The following is a 19,468-nucleotide window of genomic DNA, read 5'->3' as shown; positions in this document are numbered from 1 at the left end:
GGCTTGTGTTGACTGCTGCAACTTGGAGGCTATCAATCCTTTTGGCCATTTGCTCAAATTGTTGTTGACTTTGCTGCTGCATCATTTTGTTTTGAGCAAGGATTGAGTCTACTCCTTCCAACTCCATCACTCCTTTCCTTTGTGATGGTTGGCATTGCCTTTGGTGAGCAAAGAATATTGGTTGTTGGCAACCATATCAATGAGATTTTGGGCTTCCTCTGCAGTCTTCATCAATTGTAGAGAACCTCCTGCTGAGTGATCAAGAGCCTTCCTGAGATTTCAATGTCAAGCCTTCATACAAATTCTGTAACCTATCCCATTCATTGAACATTTCAGGAGGGCACTTCCTGATTAGAGCCTTGTATCTCTCCCATGCCTCATAGATGGGTTCAGTGTCCATTTGTGTGAATGTTTGTACTTCAGTTTTCAACTTGATAATCCTTTGAGGTGGGTAAAATTTGGCAAGAAACTTTCTCACTAGATCGTCCCAATTGTTGATGCTATCTCTTGGGAAAGATTCCAACCATTGAGTGGCTTTATCTCTAAGAGAAAATGGAAATAGCAGTAGCTTGTAGCTGTCAGGATACACATCATTGGTTTTGACAGTGTCACAAATCCTCAAGAAAGTAGACAAGTGTTGGTTCGAATCTTCAAGTGGTCCTCCTCCATAAAAGCAATTATTTTGAACCAAGGTGATGAGTTGTGGCTTTAGTTCAAAGTTATTTGCATTAACATTTGGGGTAAGGATGCTACTCCCACAATGTCTAGGATTTGCAAATGTGTAGGAAGCCAAAACTCTTCTCTGTGGTGGATTGTTGTTGTTATTGGCTACTCCTCCTGGTGGATTTGTTGGGTTTGTTGAGTGTTCCTCCATATCTTGGAACTCTTCTTCTGAATCCTCTTCTCCAACAATGTTTTTCCCTCTTTCAGCTCTTCTTAATCTCCTGAGGGTTCTTTCGTCTTGTTCACAAAAGGTGGGTATAGCTCCTCTTGTCCCTGACATGCAAACAAAACATAAAAATCACACAAAACCAGAAAGACAATAACACTTCAATCCATTGCTAGAGTGAAATTTTAGTTAGCTTAAGCAAAAATTCAAACAGTTAGTGTGTTAGTTAAAAATTAAAGAAACAGAAAAGAAAAAGTGCTTGATCTAGATCTCCACTTCACTTAATCATTGTCAATCTAATCAATCCCCGGCAACGGCGCCAAAAACTTGATGGTGTATTTTGGAAAACGAATTCCAAACACCTAAAACTCACCGACAAGTGTACCGGGTCGTATCAAGTAATAATAACTCACATGAGTGAGGTCGATCTCACAGGGATTGAAGGATTGAGCAATTTTAGTTTAGTGGTTGATTTAGTCAAGCGAATCAAATGTTGGATTGAGTGTTTTGTAATTGACAGAAGCTAAATTGCATGAAATGTAAAGGGAAGGGGAAGAATTGCAGTAAATTAAAGAGAACAGAAAGTAAAAGTGCTGAATCTTAAAGAACAAGTAAATTAAATTGCAGAAGCTTAGATTGCAAGAAATGTAAATGACTGAATCTTAAAGTGCAAGGAATATAAATTGCTTGAATTGTAAAAGGATTCAGGGAGCTGGGATTGCAGAAATTTAACAATCACAAGTGAATTGCAACAAACAGAAGAGCTAAAGATGAATTAAATTGAAGTAGATCTCAAACAGAAAAGTAAAAATGCTTGAAGAATTAAAACAGAAAGTAAATGTAGCTTAATTGCAGAAGTTAAAAGAGAAATTGAAGCTCTAAGGAGTGGAAGAGACTAGAAAATAAGTCTAGATCTCAAATCCTTCCTTGATCCAACAAGAACAATTGCAAAAGAAAATGGAAAAGTAAATTGCAGAAGAAGTAGAAGAGTGAAAGCAGTAAACAGAATTTGCAATAAAATCAAAGTTCTTAGAATTATGCAGAAAGATAAAACAAGAGATCTCAAGGTGAGATTGAAACAGAATTTCTTCAATTCTTCACCCAAGATCCAAGACAAGAAGTAAAGAGTGCTCAAGCAAGAACAAGGAAGAAGAGAGATCAATTCTCCTTCCAAATTCTCCAAGATCCAAATTCAAAGTAAAAACTCTAAAAATCATAAAATGAAAATTCTCAAAGAAGCAAAAGGGTCAAAAGTTCTCTCTAAATCAAACTAGCTTCTATTTATACACTTTCTATTCTTGGATTTTAGAATTTGGGTGGGCTTTTTAATTTGGTGAAGAATTGAATTAATTGGATTTTTAATTGAATTTTCAGCCCATGAGTGTTTGCTCCCAGTGGAGTGCTCTGCTCTTGTGGGGAGCGGAGCATTGCCTTGTCTTGGAGCTCTTTGTTGCGTGCCAAAGTTGGGTAGAATTCAGGATAGCACTCCGCTCTTGTAGGGAGCGGAGCATTGCTGCTTGTGGTGTGTCTTGTGCACTCCAAGCTCTTTGACCGTGTCATGTTGCGCACTCCAAGCTTCCCTGGCCGTGTCATGTTGTGCAAGGAATGAGGAGAGTAGCGCTCTGCTCTCCTTGGGAGCATAGCACTCCTTTTGCTTGGGTGAGGTCCCAAGTTCGAAACTTGTTGGAGGCATGCGCTGGCTCTTTTTCTTTGTGAAGGAAGTGGCGCCTTACTCCTTGCTTCCTTAAGGTGCTTTGTTCGATCCTTGGGGGTAGCATTTTAGCCATTTTTGGCTTATTTCCTTTCTGAGTAGCGCTCCCCCACTCCCCCTTGCTCATGAGTTCGAACCTTGTGGCAAGCATTGGCAAACATTTTCCCTTGTAATTATTTTTGATGGAGCCCGATAATGCTCTTGGCAAGAGCGGAGCATCATTCTTCTCTCCTTTCTTTCTTGGTTCCAAATTGTGCTCCGCTCTCAAGGGGAGCGTAGCATCAAGCCTTGCTTTCTTGGTTCATTGTTGTGCTCCCTTGAGAGAGTGCTGTGCTTCCTCCTTCCATGTGCCATGCTTCCTAATTTCATTTGCCACACTCTTCTTTTCCTTGGGCCACGCTTCTTAGGCCACGCTTTCTTGTTTTCTTCTTTTCTTCACCTACAAGTAATCTAAACAACCAATCAAAGTATCACCAAATTCACAAGGTTTATAAATCATTTAAATATCAATTAAATTTAGTTTAAACCTCATGATTTAGTATCAATTAAATGGTGGTTGATTGATTCAAAGAAACCATGCAATTTCATTCCAAATTACTTACTTACAATACAAGAAAGTGCATAAAACTTAATAAAAACAAAGAAATAGACTAGTAAAACTAGGCTAAGATGACTTGTCATCAATCCGTCACTAGGTTTTGTGAACCACTCCTATCTTTAATTTCCAAGTCAAATTCTTGCAATAATAAAACCCATCTAATCAATCTCGGTTTGGATTCCTTCTTAGCCCACAAATACTTTAACGCCGCATGATCCGAGTACACTACCACCTTGGAACCAAGTAGATATGCTTGGAACTTGTCCAAGGCGAAAACAATTGCCAATAGTTCTTTTTCGGTGGTAGTGTAGTTGGATTGGGCTCTATCCAATGTTTTTTATGCATAGGCTATGACATACGGATTCTTACCCTTGCGCTGTGCTAGCGCGGCTCCCACGGTAAAGTTTGAAGCATCACACATTATTTCGAATGGTCGACTCAAATCCGGCCCTCACACGATGGGAGCTTGGGTTAGTGCCACTTTAAGCTTGTCAAAAGCCTCCATGCACTCCTTGCTTAGATCAAATTCAACATCTTTTTGCAACAATCTTGATAGAGGCAAAGCTACCTTAGTCAAGTCCTTTATAAATCTTCGATAAAATCCTGCATGTCCAAGGAAAGAATGGACTTCCCTCTCGGAAGAGAGGTAAGGCAAGCTAGATATAACATTGATCTTTGCTGGATCTACAGAAATACCATCATTGGAAACAATATGTCCTAAAACAATACCTTGCCTAACCATAAAATGACACTTCTCAAAATTTAGGACAAGGTTCGATTTAGTGCATCTCTCCAACACTTTTGCAAGATTATCCAAGCATTGATCGAAAGAGTCCCCATATACCGTGAAGTCATCCATGAATACCTCCATGTATGCACCTTTGAAAAGTTACCGGTGCATTGCATAGACCAAATGGCATACGCTTGTAGGCATAAGTTCCAAAGGGGCAGGTGAATGTTGTTTTTTCTTCATCCTCTAAAGCAATGTGGATTTGAAAGTACCCCGAATAACCATCTAGAAAGCAATAAAAAAGTTTACTGGATAGCCGATTAAGCATTTGATCGATAAACGGTAGCGAAAAGTGATCCTTTCTAGTGGCCGTGTTCAAACGCCGATAATCGATGCATACCCTCCAAGAGTTTTGCACCCGTGTAGCTATGAGCTCCCCGCTCTCATTCTTGATTATAGTTACCCCGGACTTCTTTGGCATAACTTGAACGGGACTTACCCATTCACTATTCGAAATGGGATAGATGATGTCTGCCTCGAGTAACCGGGTTACCACCTTCTTTACAACCTCTAGAATGGTAGGATGTAATCGCCTTTGAGGTTGTCGAACGGGTCTAGCTCCTTCTTCTAAAGAGATTCGGTGTTCACATACTTGGGGGCTTATGCCTACTAAGTTCGCCAAGCTCCATCCTATAGCTCTTTTGTTCCTCCTCAAAACATCAAGTAACTTTTCTTCTTGTGGAGGAGTGAGTTCCCTTGCAACAATTACCGGGAACTTGTGAGCTTCATCAAGATAGGCATATTTTAGATGGCGCGGTAGTGGCTTTAACTCCAGATGTTGTTCTTGACTTGGCATTTGAACTTCCAGGGGTATGATATCTTCTTCACAATCATGGGGGCTCCCCACACTTGATTCTTCAATCTTCTCATCAACATTTGCACAATGCACTTCGACCACAACATTGTCAATTAAGTCACACCGGAATATGGAATGATTCTCCAGTGGGTGTCTCATGGCTTCATCAAGGCTAAAGCTAACAACTCTTCCGTCGATTTCAAAAGAATACTTTCCCAAATAGATATCCAATTTGAACCTAGAAGTCCTCAAGAATGGCCTCCCAAGTAGGATAGATGATGTCCTTTCGGATTCACTTGGTAGCATCTTAAGGATATGAAAATCAATTGGAAATACCAAACCCTTTATGTTTACCAACACATCTTCTGCAATACCCGTCACCGTTATTATGCTCTTGTCCGCCAAGACAAACCTAGCTGCCGACCGTTTTAACGGTGGGAGCTTCAATATATGATAAATGGAAAGAGGCACGATGCTAACGCAAGCACCAAGATCACACATACAATCAATGAATTGAACTCCTTCAATGATACAAGAGACTAAGCAAGGGCCCGGATCAACACACTTTTCTGGGATAGCTCCCATCAAAGCCGAAATAGAACTCCCCAATGGAATAGTTTCTAACCCATGGATTCTATCTTTGTTCATACACAAATCCTTAAGAAACTTTGCGTATTTAGGCACTTGATGGATAGCATCAAAGAGAGGGATAGTTACCTCAACTTTCTTGAACATTTCTACAATTTTGGGGTCAAGTTCTACACGCTTCTTAGTCTTTCTTGCCAATATAGGAAATGGGATTGGTGGAGCAACTTCCTCCATGACTTGCTCATTTCTAGAGGCTTCACTCCTTAGTTGAGGGACTTCATCTTCAACTACCTCATGTGCTTCCTCCTCCTCTTCAATTTCTTCTATCTCAACCACATCCTCCACTTGAGTAACTATCATTGGGCTAGGTGCCTTTGAGCTCCTCTCTTTCAATTGAGTTCCGGATCTCAAGGTTATGGCATTGATGCCACCATTGGGGTTGGGTAGAGGTTGAGAGGGTATGGCACTAGAACTTGGAGCTTGAGAGATGGAGGTAGATGGTGGCTCCATGCGAGCAATAAGGGCTTGGAAGGTAGAAGTAAGGCTATTGAGGCTTGAGTTGAGTGTATTTTGGAGTTCTTTTTTCCCTTGGAGTATGGACCAGAGTGTCTCATCTTGATTGGAGGAAGGATAGGTGATTTGACATGCTTGGGATTGGTTGGGTTGAGGTGGTTGTCTATGAGGTGGTACGTAGGTTTGGTAGTTCCTTTCTTGGTTTGGTTGTTGATGCGGAGGGTTTTGTGAGTATCGGTTTTGTGGATTGTTGGTGTTCCATCTTTGATTGCCTCCATTGTCCCTACCCTCTTGTTGTTAATTGTCCTACCAACCTTTGTTGGAGCTATCCCTCCAACCTTGATTAAAGTTGTTACTCCCTTGGTTATAATTGCCTCCTTGTTGGGGGTATCCTTGGTTGAAGTTGCCCTCTTGTGAATGATATCCTTTGTTAGGGCGATCATAGAAAGGGCGGTCATAAAAGTTATGGGTAGCCGCTATTGTGTTGTCTTCTTGGAGACTTGGACATTCATCTGTGTAGTGGGAGTAGCATGAGCAAATACCGCATACTCTTTGGGGGACTAATTGTTGGCTTTGTTGGTGTTGAGGAGGTGGTGGTGGTTGATAGAATAGAGGTTGTTGTTGATTCACTTGGAGTTGCTTTAGAATACTTGTCATCTCACACAAGGTTTTGGTAAGGGTGGTGGTCTCACCACTAGAAGAGACTTCATTAACAGTTCTAGGGTGATTGCTCCTTTGTCTAGCATGCAAGGTGGATTCGGCCAAATCAGAGATCAATTGCCTTGCCTCCTCCGCCGTTATATATTTTGTCAAAGAACCATTGCTTGAAGCATCTAGGAGGATCTTGTCTTGTGGTTTCATTCCTTGACAAAAATAGCTTATCAACACTAGAGTGTCGATTATGTAGTTGGGGCATGAGTCAAGAAGCTTTCAGAACCGCTCCCAACATTCATATAAAGTTTCCAATTTGCCTTGGACAATGCATGAGATTTCTTTCTGCAACTTATCGGTCACCGCCGCATGAAAGAATTTGTCTAAGAATTCTCTTCGAAGCAAGTCCCAATCACCGACAATCTCACTTGGTAAAGAATAGAACCACTCCTTAGCTCTCCCTTCAAGAGAGAAAGGAAAAGCATACAACCAAACCGCAACTTCACTAGAGCCTTCCCGCCTAGTAGTAGAGCATACACCTTGGAAGTTCTTGAGGTGTCTAATAGGATCTTGAGCGGGAAGTCCTTGATACTTGGGAAGAAGATTGATTAAAGCCGTTTTAAGCTTAAAATTAGCATTTAAGTCCGGATGCCGAATGTGAGTAGGTTGAAGAACAAAATCTAGAGCACTGGCTTCCTTGAGAGTGACTCGCCTTGGGGCGGCCATGGTGTCCGTACCTTGATCAATAGAAGAGTTATTAGTGGTGTCTATTAAAGAGTAAACCATGCCTTCTTCGAATGACGATTCGGAATCAACTTCGGATATGGTAGGTGAATTGGTAGGAACCTTTTCACCACCTCCAAAGGCTAACCGTCTCCGAGCTTGTCTAAGATGAAGTAGAGTTCTTTCTATTTCCGGATCAAATCTAGCTAAGCTCGGATCGGGTAAAGAACGCTAATAAACCTTGTTTGGAGGGTTTATCTTGCGTTAAATTTAGAGGATTTTATCGCCTTCTCCCACATTTATCCAATGAAATAGCATGGTTTTTGTTATTCTCCTTTAATTGTGCTTAAGAGTGAAAACATGCATTTTGGGTCTTAAAATAGCTAAATTTAATTCACCTTGATTCTATTAGATTCCTTGATATGTTTGTTAAGTGATTTTAGATTTAGGAGGCAAGGATTGGATTGAGGAAATGAAGGAAAAGCATGTAGAAATGGAGAACTCATGAAGAAGTGAAGGAATCGCAAAGCTGTCAAGCCCGACCTCTTCGCACTTAATTGACCATAACTTGAGCTACAAAGGTCCAAATGAGGCGGTTCTAGTTGTGCTGGAAAGCTAACATCTGGGGCTTTGAAATGATATAAGATTTGCTATGGTTTCATTGCGTATAGAGATGCGTACATGCACTATATGCGTATGCATCGATGGTTGCACATGATTCACTTAATGCAACTCATGGCCAGCGATTTTAGAAGCCTTGTGGGCCAAATCCAACTCATTTCTGATGCTATTTAAGCCAAGGATTGAAGGGGAATTAACATACTTTGAATCATTAGTCATAGTTTAAGTTTTAGAAGTAGTTAGAGTTAGTTTCTAGAGAGAGAAGCTCTCACTTCTCTCTAGAATTAGGATTAGATTTTAGATCTAGATCTACTTCTTCTCCTCTTCTAATTTTCCTTTTTCTTCCCTAACTGCTCTCTTGTAGTTGTAGAATTCTTCTTCTCTTATAATTCCTTTGTATTGTTAGTTGTATTTTATGAACTTTCTTTTGTAGATCTACATTTCTTCTTCAATGCAATTGGTAAGTTCTTTGTTGTTTCATAATTGTTTTGCCTTTCTATTGTTAATCTCTTGCTTTTATAGTTGTAGATTCCTTTAATTCTTGCAATTAATAATGTTTGACTTTATTGCCTTCTATGTGTTTGTTGAAATTCCTCTTCTAGATATGAGTTAGATTTTGTTCCTCTTGGCCTAGGTAGAGTAATTAGTGACACTTGAGTTATCAAACTCTTTTGTTGATTGATAATTAGAGATTGCTAATTGACATGGATACCACTAAAGCTAGTCTTTCCCTTGGGAGTTGGCTAGGACTTGTAGAATCAAGTTAATTCATTCACTTGACTTTCCTCCATGGTTAGAGGTTAACTAAGTGGGAGCAATGAACAATTCTCATGACAATTGATAAGGATAACTAGGATGGGATTTCTAGTTCTCACACCTTGCCAAGAGCTTTCTTAGTTGTTAGTTTATTTCTTTTGCAATTTACATTCCTTGTTCCTTAACTCAAAAACCCCAAACATACTTCATAGCCAATAACGAGAACATTTGTTTGCAATTCCTAGGGAGAACGACCCGAGGTTTGATTACTTCAGTTTATAATTTTAGGGGTTTGTTACTTGTGACAACCAAATTTTTGTATGAAAGGACTATTGTTGGTTTAGAAACTATATTGCAACGAGATTTCATTTGTGAATTCTAAACCGTCAAAAGTCTAATAATCAAATGCATCATTCAAAGAGAGAGATAGTGAGCTCATGACAATATTCAAGTAAAATGCATGCTAACACAAACAATCAAGCAAAATGCAAGTATGTACATATTCACATATCTACACTAATCAACCACATGGCACTCATGTGCACGCCCCGACACGCAATCCCTCATCAAAGAATCAAAAATCAATAACCGAGAGTATGACTCCCGAGTCGTTCTCCCTAGGAGTGCTCCAAAATGCACATTGTTGATTAGAAAGTGTATTGGTGTTTGGAGGTTCATATAAGAGAAGAGCAAGCTAGTAGTGTGAATGAAAATCAACTATATAAAAGCCTTGGCTGGAAGTGAGAATCGGACTCCCTATCGTCATTATTCCTATCAATTGTAATCTTAATTAGTTATTGCTTCACTTAGTTAACCTCTAGTATTAGGGAAAGTCAAGTGAAAGTAATCAATTTGGAATCACAAATCCTAGCCTAAACCTAAGGAAGTCTAGCTTTAGTGACATGCAAATCAACTAGCGATTTCCAATTGACAATCACAAGAGACATTAATAACTCAAGTGCATCCAATATCTCAACTTCCAAGCCAAGTAAGAAAAACCTACTCCATAGTTAAAGTTGGCATTTTCTCAAACACTTGGAGAGCATTGATGAGAATCATTCATTGTAAAATTGAGAAAAAGCTTGAAATCAAAGGTGTCCAATACAAGAGATTAACAACAAACAACAATTGAAGGCTAAGATCTTGAATTACCTCAATGTATCAATGGAAATAGAAGTAACAACATCCAAAAGCTAGATCCACAAGTAACTTGCACAACAATAACTAAATTGAGAAGAGTAAAATCTAGATCTATAATTGGAAGTAATGTAGAGTGAATTAGCAATAGATCTCACCAATTAGTACAAAAGAATTGGAAATTTGAGAAGCAAAAACCCTAGAAAAGCTAGAGAGAAGGTAGACTTTCTCTCTCTAAAAGTGTAACTTCTAACAAAATTATATATAAATGAGTCAAATGATGATGATTCCTTCAATCCTTAGTCTTCTTATGCCTTTTCCACCAGAATTCTGCTCCAAACAGGGTCTGTAACTGCCCTGAAATCGCTGGTCACGGTTTCTCTTTAAAATGACGTGCGGCATCGATGCGTACACGCACAGCACGCGTACGCGTCCCTGGGGCTTTACAATCCACGCGCACGCGTCAGGCGTGCGTGCGCGTCCCTAGGGATCTGGCCTGGCTATGAAGATGCGCCGGCTCTGGCTTTGGCTTCTTCGCGTCGGCTTGGTGGCACGCATCCACGCGTGCGTGCAAGGCACGCGCGCGTCGCTTCTCAAGCTTCAAAACTTCATTTTCCAAGCTCCTTCCCTTCATGCATGCTTCCTTCCTCTCCTCTAGACCATCCCTGCCCTATAAGCTCTGAAATCACTTAGCAAATGGATCACGGCATCAGATGGTAATGGAGGATGATTAAAAATACATCAACTTTAACGTAAAAGAAGCATGTTTTCATCCATAAGGAAAAGTTGGGAAGTGAACACAAAATCATGCACTTTTATATGAATAAGTGTGAAGAGTCATTGATAAAACCCTCAAAATCCACACAAGATAAACCCACAAAACAGGGTTTATCAATGACTTTCAAAAACCACCACCATATGCCTATGAGCCATATCCTCAACATAGCTATCTACCATATTCACAAGCCCCTTTTCACCAACTCCCTCCATATGACCCTAATCCATATACATCCTACCAACCACCTTTTGAACCATATGAGCCATACATAGAACCACCATTCCAACATCAATACTCTCAAGAACCACCTCAATATACACCACCATACCCTTACAATAAAAAATCACCTCCCTATTATGAACCCTTTCTCCAAGACAATGAACCCCCTTATCCACTCCAATCCTCAATGGATGAAACCCTTGGCCTTATACTTCAAGGGCAAGGAGAAATACAAAGGGAGACATTAGAATTTGTGGCTACCTTGACCGAGGTAGTAAGCCGATTAGCCTCCCAATGCTTGAGTACCCAAAGTACTCCCATAGCAACATGTGGAGAATTAAATGAAGAGTATAGCATGAAGGAGAGATTGGAAACTCCGGTGAGAAATGAGGGAAGTTGTTTTGTATTGGAACAATTGGAGGAACCTATGATCATCGAAGAAAAGGAAGAAGTGGTTAAAGACTTAGGGGATGTGGAACCTCCATGGGAATCTAGAACCATAGAGCATACCTCCAAGAAGATTGAATTTGATGTTGAGGAGGAGAGTGTACAACCTCCAAAACAATTCTTGAATGAAGACTTGGAAGAAATGAAGCAAGGATTGAGTTTCCTTGGAGATGAAGATCATGCATCAAACCTCCTTGGTGGTGAATCCTTTGAGTTGGAAGAACCTTCTCCCGATGAGATAGAAAGCGATGTGGAGGTAGATTTTTCTCATCCTCCCATTTATGATTTGAGTGATGGAGAGGAGTTAGATGAAATTGATGAACAAAGGATTAAAGTTGAAGTAGTTTGTGAAGAGGTAGAGGTAACCAAGGAAGTTGGAGACACCTCTTTCCAAGCCATCACCATCCATTCCTCCATTCAAATGGGTAAATCCCCTATCCTTGAGCTTCATTATTCCCCTTGAATATGGTTTGATTGAAACAGATGGACAACTTAGAACTCTTTGTGGAATTAAGAGTAAGAGGGAGTGGTGTAGTGGTTGGAAAAATAATGTTCGGCTCATTATAGTTGGACCATCAAGGTTAAATTGTGAAGGTTGAAGTCATGCTACATTGAAGGGGTCTAGAAAGTTGTTTCGGTGCTCAATTGAGAATTCTAAGATCATGCCACCCACATGGATTAATGATAGTCAAGTTGAAGATGGGTGTAGAAAAAAATATGGGATCTGGGAATACATGAGGATCCACTTTGGGAGTCCATGGTTTGTGAAGAACTCCATCAAGACTTGGTGCAACTCATGAGATATCTTGGGGCACAATGGAGAACCAAGCATTGGTGGGAGTTTCAAGATGAATTTAAGCACAAGCCACCTTGAGAGGAGCTCTCCATAAGTCCAACTTAAGGACAATAAACAAAAGTGCTAGGTGGGAGACACCCCACCATGGTAAACTCTTTTCATTTTTCTCTTTTGTACATATTGGTAGAATTAGTTTAATTTCATGTGTTGATTGATTTGTTGAGTTTATTTAGTAGTCTAGTAATGTTAAATAAGATTTTATGGTGTTTTGGTAGCTGTTTGGAGGTTTGGAATGCTTGGATTTGTGCAAACATATAGAAAAATTTTGAAAAATAGGGCACCAACTCATGCGTACATGTCCTTCAAGCGTACGCGTGCCCCAAGCATTCTCGCCCACCCACACGCACGCGCCATGCACGCGTACACGTGAATACCAGATTTTCACCTCCAAGCCAAGTACTTGAGAGTTGCGCCTGTACTGTGCTAACGTTGTGCCTGAGGCACAACCATCAACCCACGCGTAACCGTGAAGGACGCGTGCGCGTCAACTCTCTGGTTTGCCTTGCACGCGTACGCGTCGCGCCCATTTCATCCCATCCACGTGCACGCGTCGTTGCACGCGTACGCGTGGATCACCTTATTTCACACATTTCTTTTCTTCTCTTCTTTTCATTTCTTCCCTTCTTCTTTCTTCCTCCCTTCTCTTACCCCTCATCCAACACTTCCAAATACCACTTGTAACCATTTAGGTAGTTAGTTAGTTAGTTTAATTCTCATTTGACTTTCTATTTTTCTTTATAAGTGTTGGATTATTGATTTTGTTTACCATTAATTGCTGTTGACTGATGAGTGGATAATTTATACCCTTTTTGGCATTGTTTTTACATAGTTTTTAGTATGATTTAGTTAATATTTATTATAATTTTATTAGTTTTTATTCAAAAATCACATTTCTGGACTTTACTATGAGTTTATGTATTTTTCTATGATTTCAGGTATTTTCTGGCTGAAATTGAGGGACCTGAGCAAAAATCTGATTTAGAGGCTGAAAAAGGACTACAGATGCTGTTGGATTCTGATCTCCCTGCACTTGAAGTGAATTTTCTGGAGCTACAGAAATTCATTTAATGCGCTCTCAATTGCGTTTGAAAGTAGACATCCTGGGCTTTCCAGCAATACATAATAGTCCATACTTTGCCCAAGAATTGATGGCCCAAACTGGCGTTCAAAGTCAGCCTAAAACATCTTGGCGTAAAACACCCAAACTGGCACCAGAATTGGAGTTAAACGCCCAAACTGGCACCAAAGCTAGCGTTTAACTCCAGGAACAGCCTAAGCACGAAAAAGTTTCAATGCTCAGCCCAAGCACACACCAAGTGGGCTCCAGAAGTGGATTTCTGCACTATCTGCACTTAGTTACTCATTTTCTGTAAACCCTAGTAACTGGTTTAGTATAAAAACTACTTTTACAAGTCTTTTTTATGAGCTTTGGAATATCTTTTGATCATATTGTACACGTTTGGAGGCTGGCCTCACGGCCATGCCAAGACCTTTTTCACTTATGTATTTTCTACGGTGGAGTTTCTACACCCATAGATTAAGGTGTGGAGCTATGCTATTCTTCATGAATTAATACAATTACTACTGTTTTTCTATTCAATTCACGCCTACTTCTTCTCCAAGATATACTCTCGTACCTAATTCAGTTAAGTCAGAATGAAGGGGTGACCCATGACAATCACCCACTCTTCGTTTCTCGCTTAGCCAAGGTCGCGTGCCTGGCAACCACAAAGCGATCTACATGATGTTCAACGTAGTCATTAGATGACAGCCGGAGTATTTTCTCTTGGGTTTCTAATCTAAGATTAGAACCTTCGTGGTATAGGATAGAATTATTGGCAGCCATTCCTGGGATCCGTGGTGCACGAAATTGTGATCATCAACAATGGCGCGAAAGACTTGGAGCTCTCAAACGTGAATCACACTTTGTCACAATTCCGCACAACTAACCAGCAAGTGCACTGGGTCGTCCAAGTAATAAACCTTACGTGAGTAAGGGTCGATCCCACAGAGATTGTCGGCTTGAAGCAAGCTATGGTCATCTTGTAAATCTCAGTCAGGCAGATTCAAATGGTTATGGAGTTTAAGGTGATGAAAATAAACATAAAATAAAGATAGAGATACTTATGTAATTCATTGGTGGATTTCAGATAAGCGTATGAAGATGCTTTGTTCCCCTTGAACCTCTGCTTTCCTATTACCTTCTTCCAATCATTCATACTCCTTTCCATGGCAAGCTTTATGTTGGGCATCACCGTTGTCAATGGCTACATCCCGTCCTCTCAGTGAAAATGGCCCTGATGCTCTGTCACAACATCGGCTAATCAATTGTCGGTTCTCGATCATGTCGGAATAGGATCCATTGATCCTTTTGCGTCTGTCACACGCCCTACAATCGCGAGTTTGAAGCTCGTCATAGTCATCCCTTCCCAGATCCTACTCGGAATACCACAGACAAGGTTTAGACTTTCCGGATCTCAGGAATGGCCGCCAATAATTCTAGCCTATACCACGAAGGTTCCAATCTTAGATTAGAAACCCAAGAGATACACACTCAATCGAAGGTAGAACGGAGGTGGTTGTCAGGTACACGTTCATAGGTGAGAATGATGATGAGTGTCACGGATCATCATATTCATCAAGTTGAAGAACAAGTGATATCTTAGAGAAGAAGTAGGCGTGAATTAAATAGAAAAACAGTAGTAATTACATTAATTCATGAGGAACAGCAGAGCTCCATACCTTAATCTATGGTGTGTAGAAACTCCACCGTTAAAAATACATAAGAACAAGGTCTAGGCATGGCCGTGAGGCCAGCCTCCATGATCTAAGAAATACACGTCCAAAGATGAACAAAAGATAATTCCAAGATGAAAATACAATAGCAAAAGGTCCTATTTATAGAAAACTAGTAGCCTAGGGTTACAGAAATGAGTAATTAATGCAGAAATCTTCTTCCGGGCCCACTTGCTGTGTGCTTGGGCTGAGCATTGAAGCTTCCATGTGTAGATACTTTTCTTGGAGTTAAACGCCAGCTTTTGCGCCAGTTTGGGCGTTTAACTCCAGCTTTTGTGCCAGTTTTGGAGTCAAACGCCAGAATTCTTGAGCTGACTTAGAACGCCTGTTTGGGCCATCAAATCTTAGGCAAAGTATGGACTATTATATATTGCTCGAAAGCCCAGGATGTCTACTTTTCAACGAAATTGAAAGCACGCCAATCGGGCTTTTGTAGCTCCAGAAAATCCACTTTGAGTGCAGGTAGGTCAGAATCCAACAGCATCTGCAGTCCTTTTTCAGCCTCTGAATCAAATTTTTGCTCAGGTCCCTCAATTTCAGCCAGAAAATACCTGAAATCACAGAAAAATATAAAAACTCATAGTAAAGTCCAGAAGAGTGATTTTTATTTAAAAACTAATAAAAACATAATAAAAACTAACTAAAATATACAAAAAACATACTAAAAACAATGCCAAAAAGCGTATAAATTATCCGCTCATCACAACACCAAACTTAAATTATTTCTTGTCCCCAAGCAACTAAAAATCAAATAGGATAAAAAAAGAAGAGAATATACAATGAATTCCAAAAACATCTATGAAGATCAGCATTAATTAGATGAGCGGGGCTTTTAGCTTTTTGCTTCTGAACAGTTTTGGCATCTCACTTTATACTTTGAAGTTCAGAATGATTGGCATCTATAGGAACTCAGAATCCAGATAGTGTTACTGACTCTCCTAGTTAAGTATGTTGATTCTTGAACACAGCTACTTTATGAGTCTTGGCAGTGGCCCTAAGCACTTTGTTTTTCAGTATTACCACCGGATACATAAATGCCACAGACACATAACTGGGTGAACCTTTTCAGATTGTGACTTGGCTTTGCTAGAGTCCCCAATTAGAGGTGTCCAGGGTTCTTAAGCACACTCTTCTTTTTGCTTTGGACCTCGACTTTAACCGCTCAGTCTCAAGTTTTCACTTGACACCTTCACGCCACAAGCACATGGTTAGGGACAGCTTGGTTTAGCCGCTTAAGCCAGGATTTTATTCCTGTGGGCCCTCTTATCCACTGATGCTCAAAGCCTTGGATCCTTTTTATCACCCTTGCATTTTGGTTTAAAGGGGTATTGGCTTTTTCTGCTTGCTTTTCCTCTCTTTTTTTTTTCAAGCTTTTCACTGCTTTTTCTTGCTTCAAGAATCAATTTTATGATTTTTCAGATCATCAGATAACATTTCTCCTTTTCCTTTCATTCTTTCAAGAGCCAACAATTTTAACATTCATAAACAATCAAATTCAAAAATATGCACTATTCAAGCATTCATTCAGAAAAACAATAGTATTGGCACCACATCAAGATAATTAAACTGTTTTAAAATTTGAAATTCATGCACTTCTTTTTCTTTTTTAATTGAAAACATTTTTCATTTAAGAAAGGTGATATATTTATTTTCATAGCTTTAAGGCATAGACACTTAGACACTAATGATCATGTAATAAAGACACAAACATAAATAAACATAAAGCACAATTTTCAAAAAACAGAAAATAAAGAATAAGGAAATTAAAGAACGGGTCCACCTTAGTGATGGCGGCTTGTTCTTCCTCTTGAAGATCTTATGGAGTGCTTGAGCTCCTCAATGTCTCTTGCTTGCCTTTGTTGCTCCTCTCTCATGGTTCTTTGATCTTCTCTAATTTCATGGAGGAGGATGGAATGCTCTTGGTGCTCCACCCTTAGTTGAACCGGCTTCCCTCTTGAATCTCTCTTCCATTGAGCGCCCTCTTCACATATGTCCATGAGGACTTGGTCCAACCTTTGATCAAAGTTGACCCTTCTAGTGTAGGGGTGTGCATCTCCTTGCATCATGGGTAAGTTGAATGCCAACCTTACATTTTCCGGACTAAAATCCAAGTATTTCCCTCGGACCATTGTAAGCCAATTCTTGGGATCCGGGTTCACACTTTGATCATGGTTCTTGGTGATCCATGAATTGGCATAGAACTCTTGAACCATCAAGATTCCGACTTGTTGAATGGGGTTGGTGAGAACTTCCCAACCTCTTCTTCGGATCTCATATCGGATCTCCGGATATTCGTCCTTTTTGAGCTTAAAAGGGACCTCGGGGATCACCTTCTTCTTGGCCACAACTTCATAGAAGTGATCTTGATGCACCCTTGAGAGGAATCTCTCCACCTCCCATGACTCGGAGGTGGAAGATTTTGCCTTCCCTTTCCTCTTTCTAGAGGTTTCTCCAGCCTTTGGTGCCATAAATGGTTATGAAAAAACAAAAAGCTTTAGCTTTTACCACACCAAACTTAGAAGGTTGCTCGTCCTCGAGCAAAAGAATAAAGAAGAGAGTAGAAGAAGAAGAAGTAGAGGAGATGGAGGGGGCTTTGTGTTTCAGCCAAGGGGGATAGATGGTGTGTATGTTGTGTGAAAATGAAGGAGTGAAGATCAGTTTATATAGGAATGAGAGGGGTGTGTATGGTTCGGCTATAGAGGGTGGGTTTGGGAGGGAAAGTGGTTTGAATTTGAATGGTGAGGTAGGTGGGATTTTATGAAGGATGGATGTGAGTGGTGAAGAGAATGGTGGGATTTGATAGGTGAGGGGTTTTTGAGGAAGAGGTATTGAGGTGATTGGTGAATGGGTGAAGAAGAGAGAGAGAGGTGGGGTAGGTGGGGATCCTGTGGGGTCCACAGATCCTGAGGTGTCAAGGATATCTCATTCCTGCACTAAGTGGCGTGCAAAACACCCCTTTCTGCCAATCCTGGCGTTAAACGCCAGGCTGCTGCCCATTTCTGGCGTTTAACGCAGCTTCTTGTCCATTCCTGGCGTTAAACGCTAGTCTGGTGCCCATTTCTGGTGTTAAACGCCTAGAATGGTGCCAGACTGGGCGTTTAACGCCCATTCTGCTACCTTTACTGGCGTTTAAACGCCAGTAACTGTCTCCTCCAGGGTGTTCTATTTTTCATTCTATTTATCACTTTTTTTTTGCTTTTTCAATTATTTTTGTGACTTTACATGATCATCAACCTACAGAAAATATAAAATAAAAAAGGAAAATAGAAATTTAACATAGATAAGTAAAGATTGGGTTGCCTCCCAACAAGCGCTTCTTTAATGTCAATAGCTTGACAGTGGCTCTCATGGAGTCTCACAGATGTTCAGAGCAATGTTGGAACCTCTCAAAACCAAACTTAGAGTTTGAATGTGGGGGTTCAACACCAAACTTAGAGTTTGGTTGTGGCCTCCCAACACCAAACTTATAGTTTGACTGTGGGGGCTTTGTTTGACTCTGTATTGAGAGAAGCTCTTCATGCTTCCTCTCCAAGGTTACAGAGGGGTATCCTTGAGCTCTAAGCACAAGGGAGTCTTCATTCACTTGAATGATCAATTCTCCTCTATCAACATCAATCACAGCTTTTGCTGTGGCTAGGAAGGGTCTGCCAAGGATGATTGATTCATCCATACACTTCCCAGTCTCTAGGACTATGAAATCAGCAGGGATGTAATGGTCTTCAACTTTTACCAAGACATCCTCTACAAGTCCATAAGCCTGTTTCTTTGAATTGTCTGCCATCTCCAATGAGATTCTTGTAGCTTGTACCTCAATAATCCCTAGCTTCTCCATTACAGAGAGAGGCATAAGGTTTATGCTTGACCCTAGGTCACACAGAGCCTTCTCAAAGGTCATGGTGCCTATGGTACAAGGGATTGAGAACTTTCCAGGGTCCTGTCTCTTTTGAGGTAATCTCTGCCTAGTCAAGTCATCCAGTTCCTTGCTGAGCAATGGAGGTTCATTCTCCCAAGTCTCATTAACAAATAACTTGGCATTTAGCTTCATGATTGCTCCAAGGTACTTAGCAACTTGCTCTTCAGTAACATCTTCATCCTCTTCAGAGGAAGAATACTCATCAGAGCTTATGAAAGGCAGAAGTAGATTCAATGGAATCTCTATGGTCTCAGAATGAGCCTCAGATTCACATGGTTCCTTATTAGAGAACTCCATGGAGGTCAGTGGACGTCCATTGAGGTCTTCTTCAGTGGGAATCACTGCCTCTTCCTCCTCTCCATGTTCAGCCGTGTGGGTTGTGGTTATGGCCTTACACTCTCTTTTTGGATTCTCTTCTGTATTGCTAGGGAGAGTGCTAGGAGGGAGTTCAGTAATTTTCTTACTCAGCTGACCCAATTGTGCCTCCAAATTTCTAATGGAAGACCTTGTTTCAGTCATGAAACTTTGAGTGGTTTTGATTAGATCAGAGACAATGGTTGTTAAGTCAGAGGGGCTCTGCTTAGAATTCTCTGTCTGTTGCTGAGAAGATGATGGAAAAGGCTTGCCATTGCTAAACCTGTTTCTTCCACCATTGTTGTTGTTGAAACCTTGTTGAGGTCTCTATT

The sequence above is a fragment of the Arachis hypogaea genome, chromosome 11 (assembly GCF_003086295.3).
Source record: "Arachis hypogaea cultivar Tifrunner chromosome 11, arahy.Tifrunner.gnm2.J5K5, whole genome shotgun sequence".
NCBI classification, from domain to species: Eukaryota; Viridiplantae; Streptophyta; class Magnoliopsida; order Fabales; family Fabaceae; genus Arachis; species Arachis hypogaea.
The sequence above is the reverse complement of the archived record's forward strand: the minus strand, read 5'-3'. Positions refer to the sequence as shown.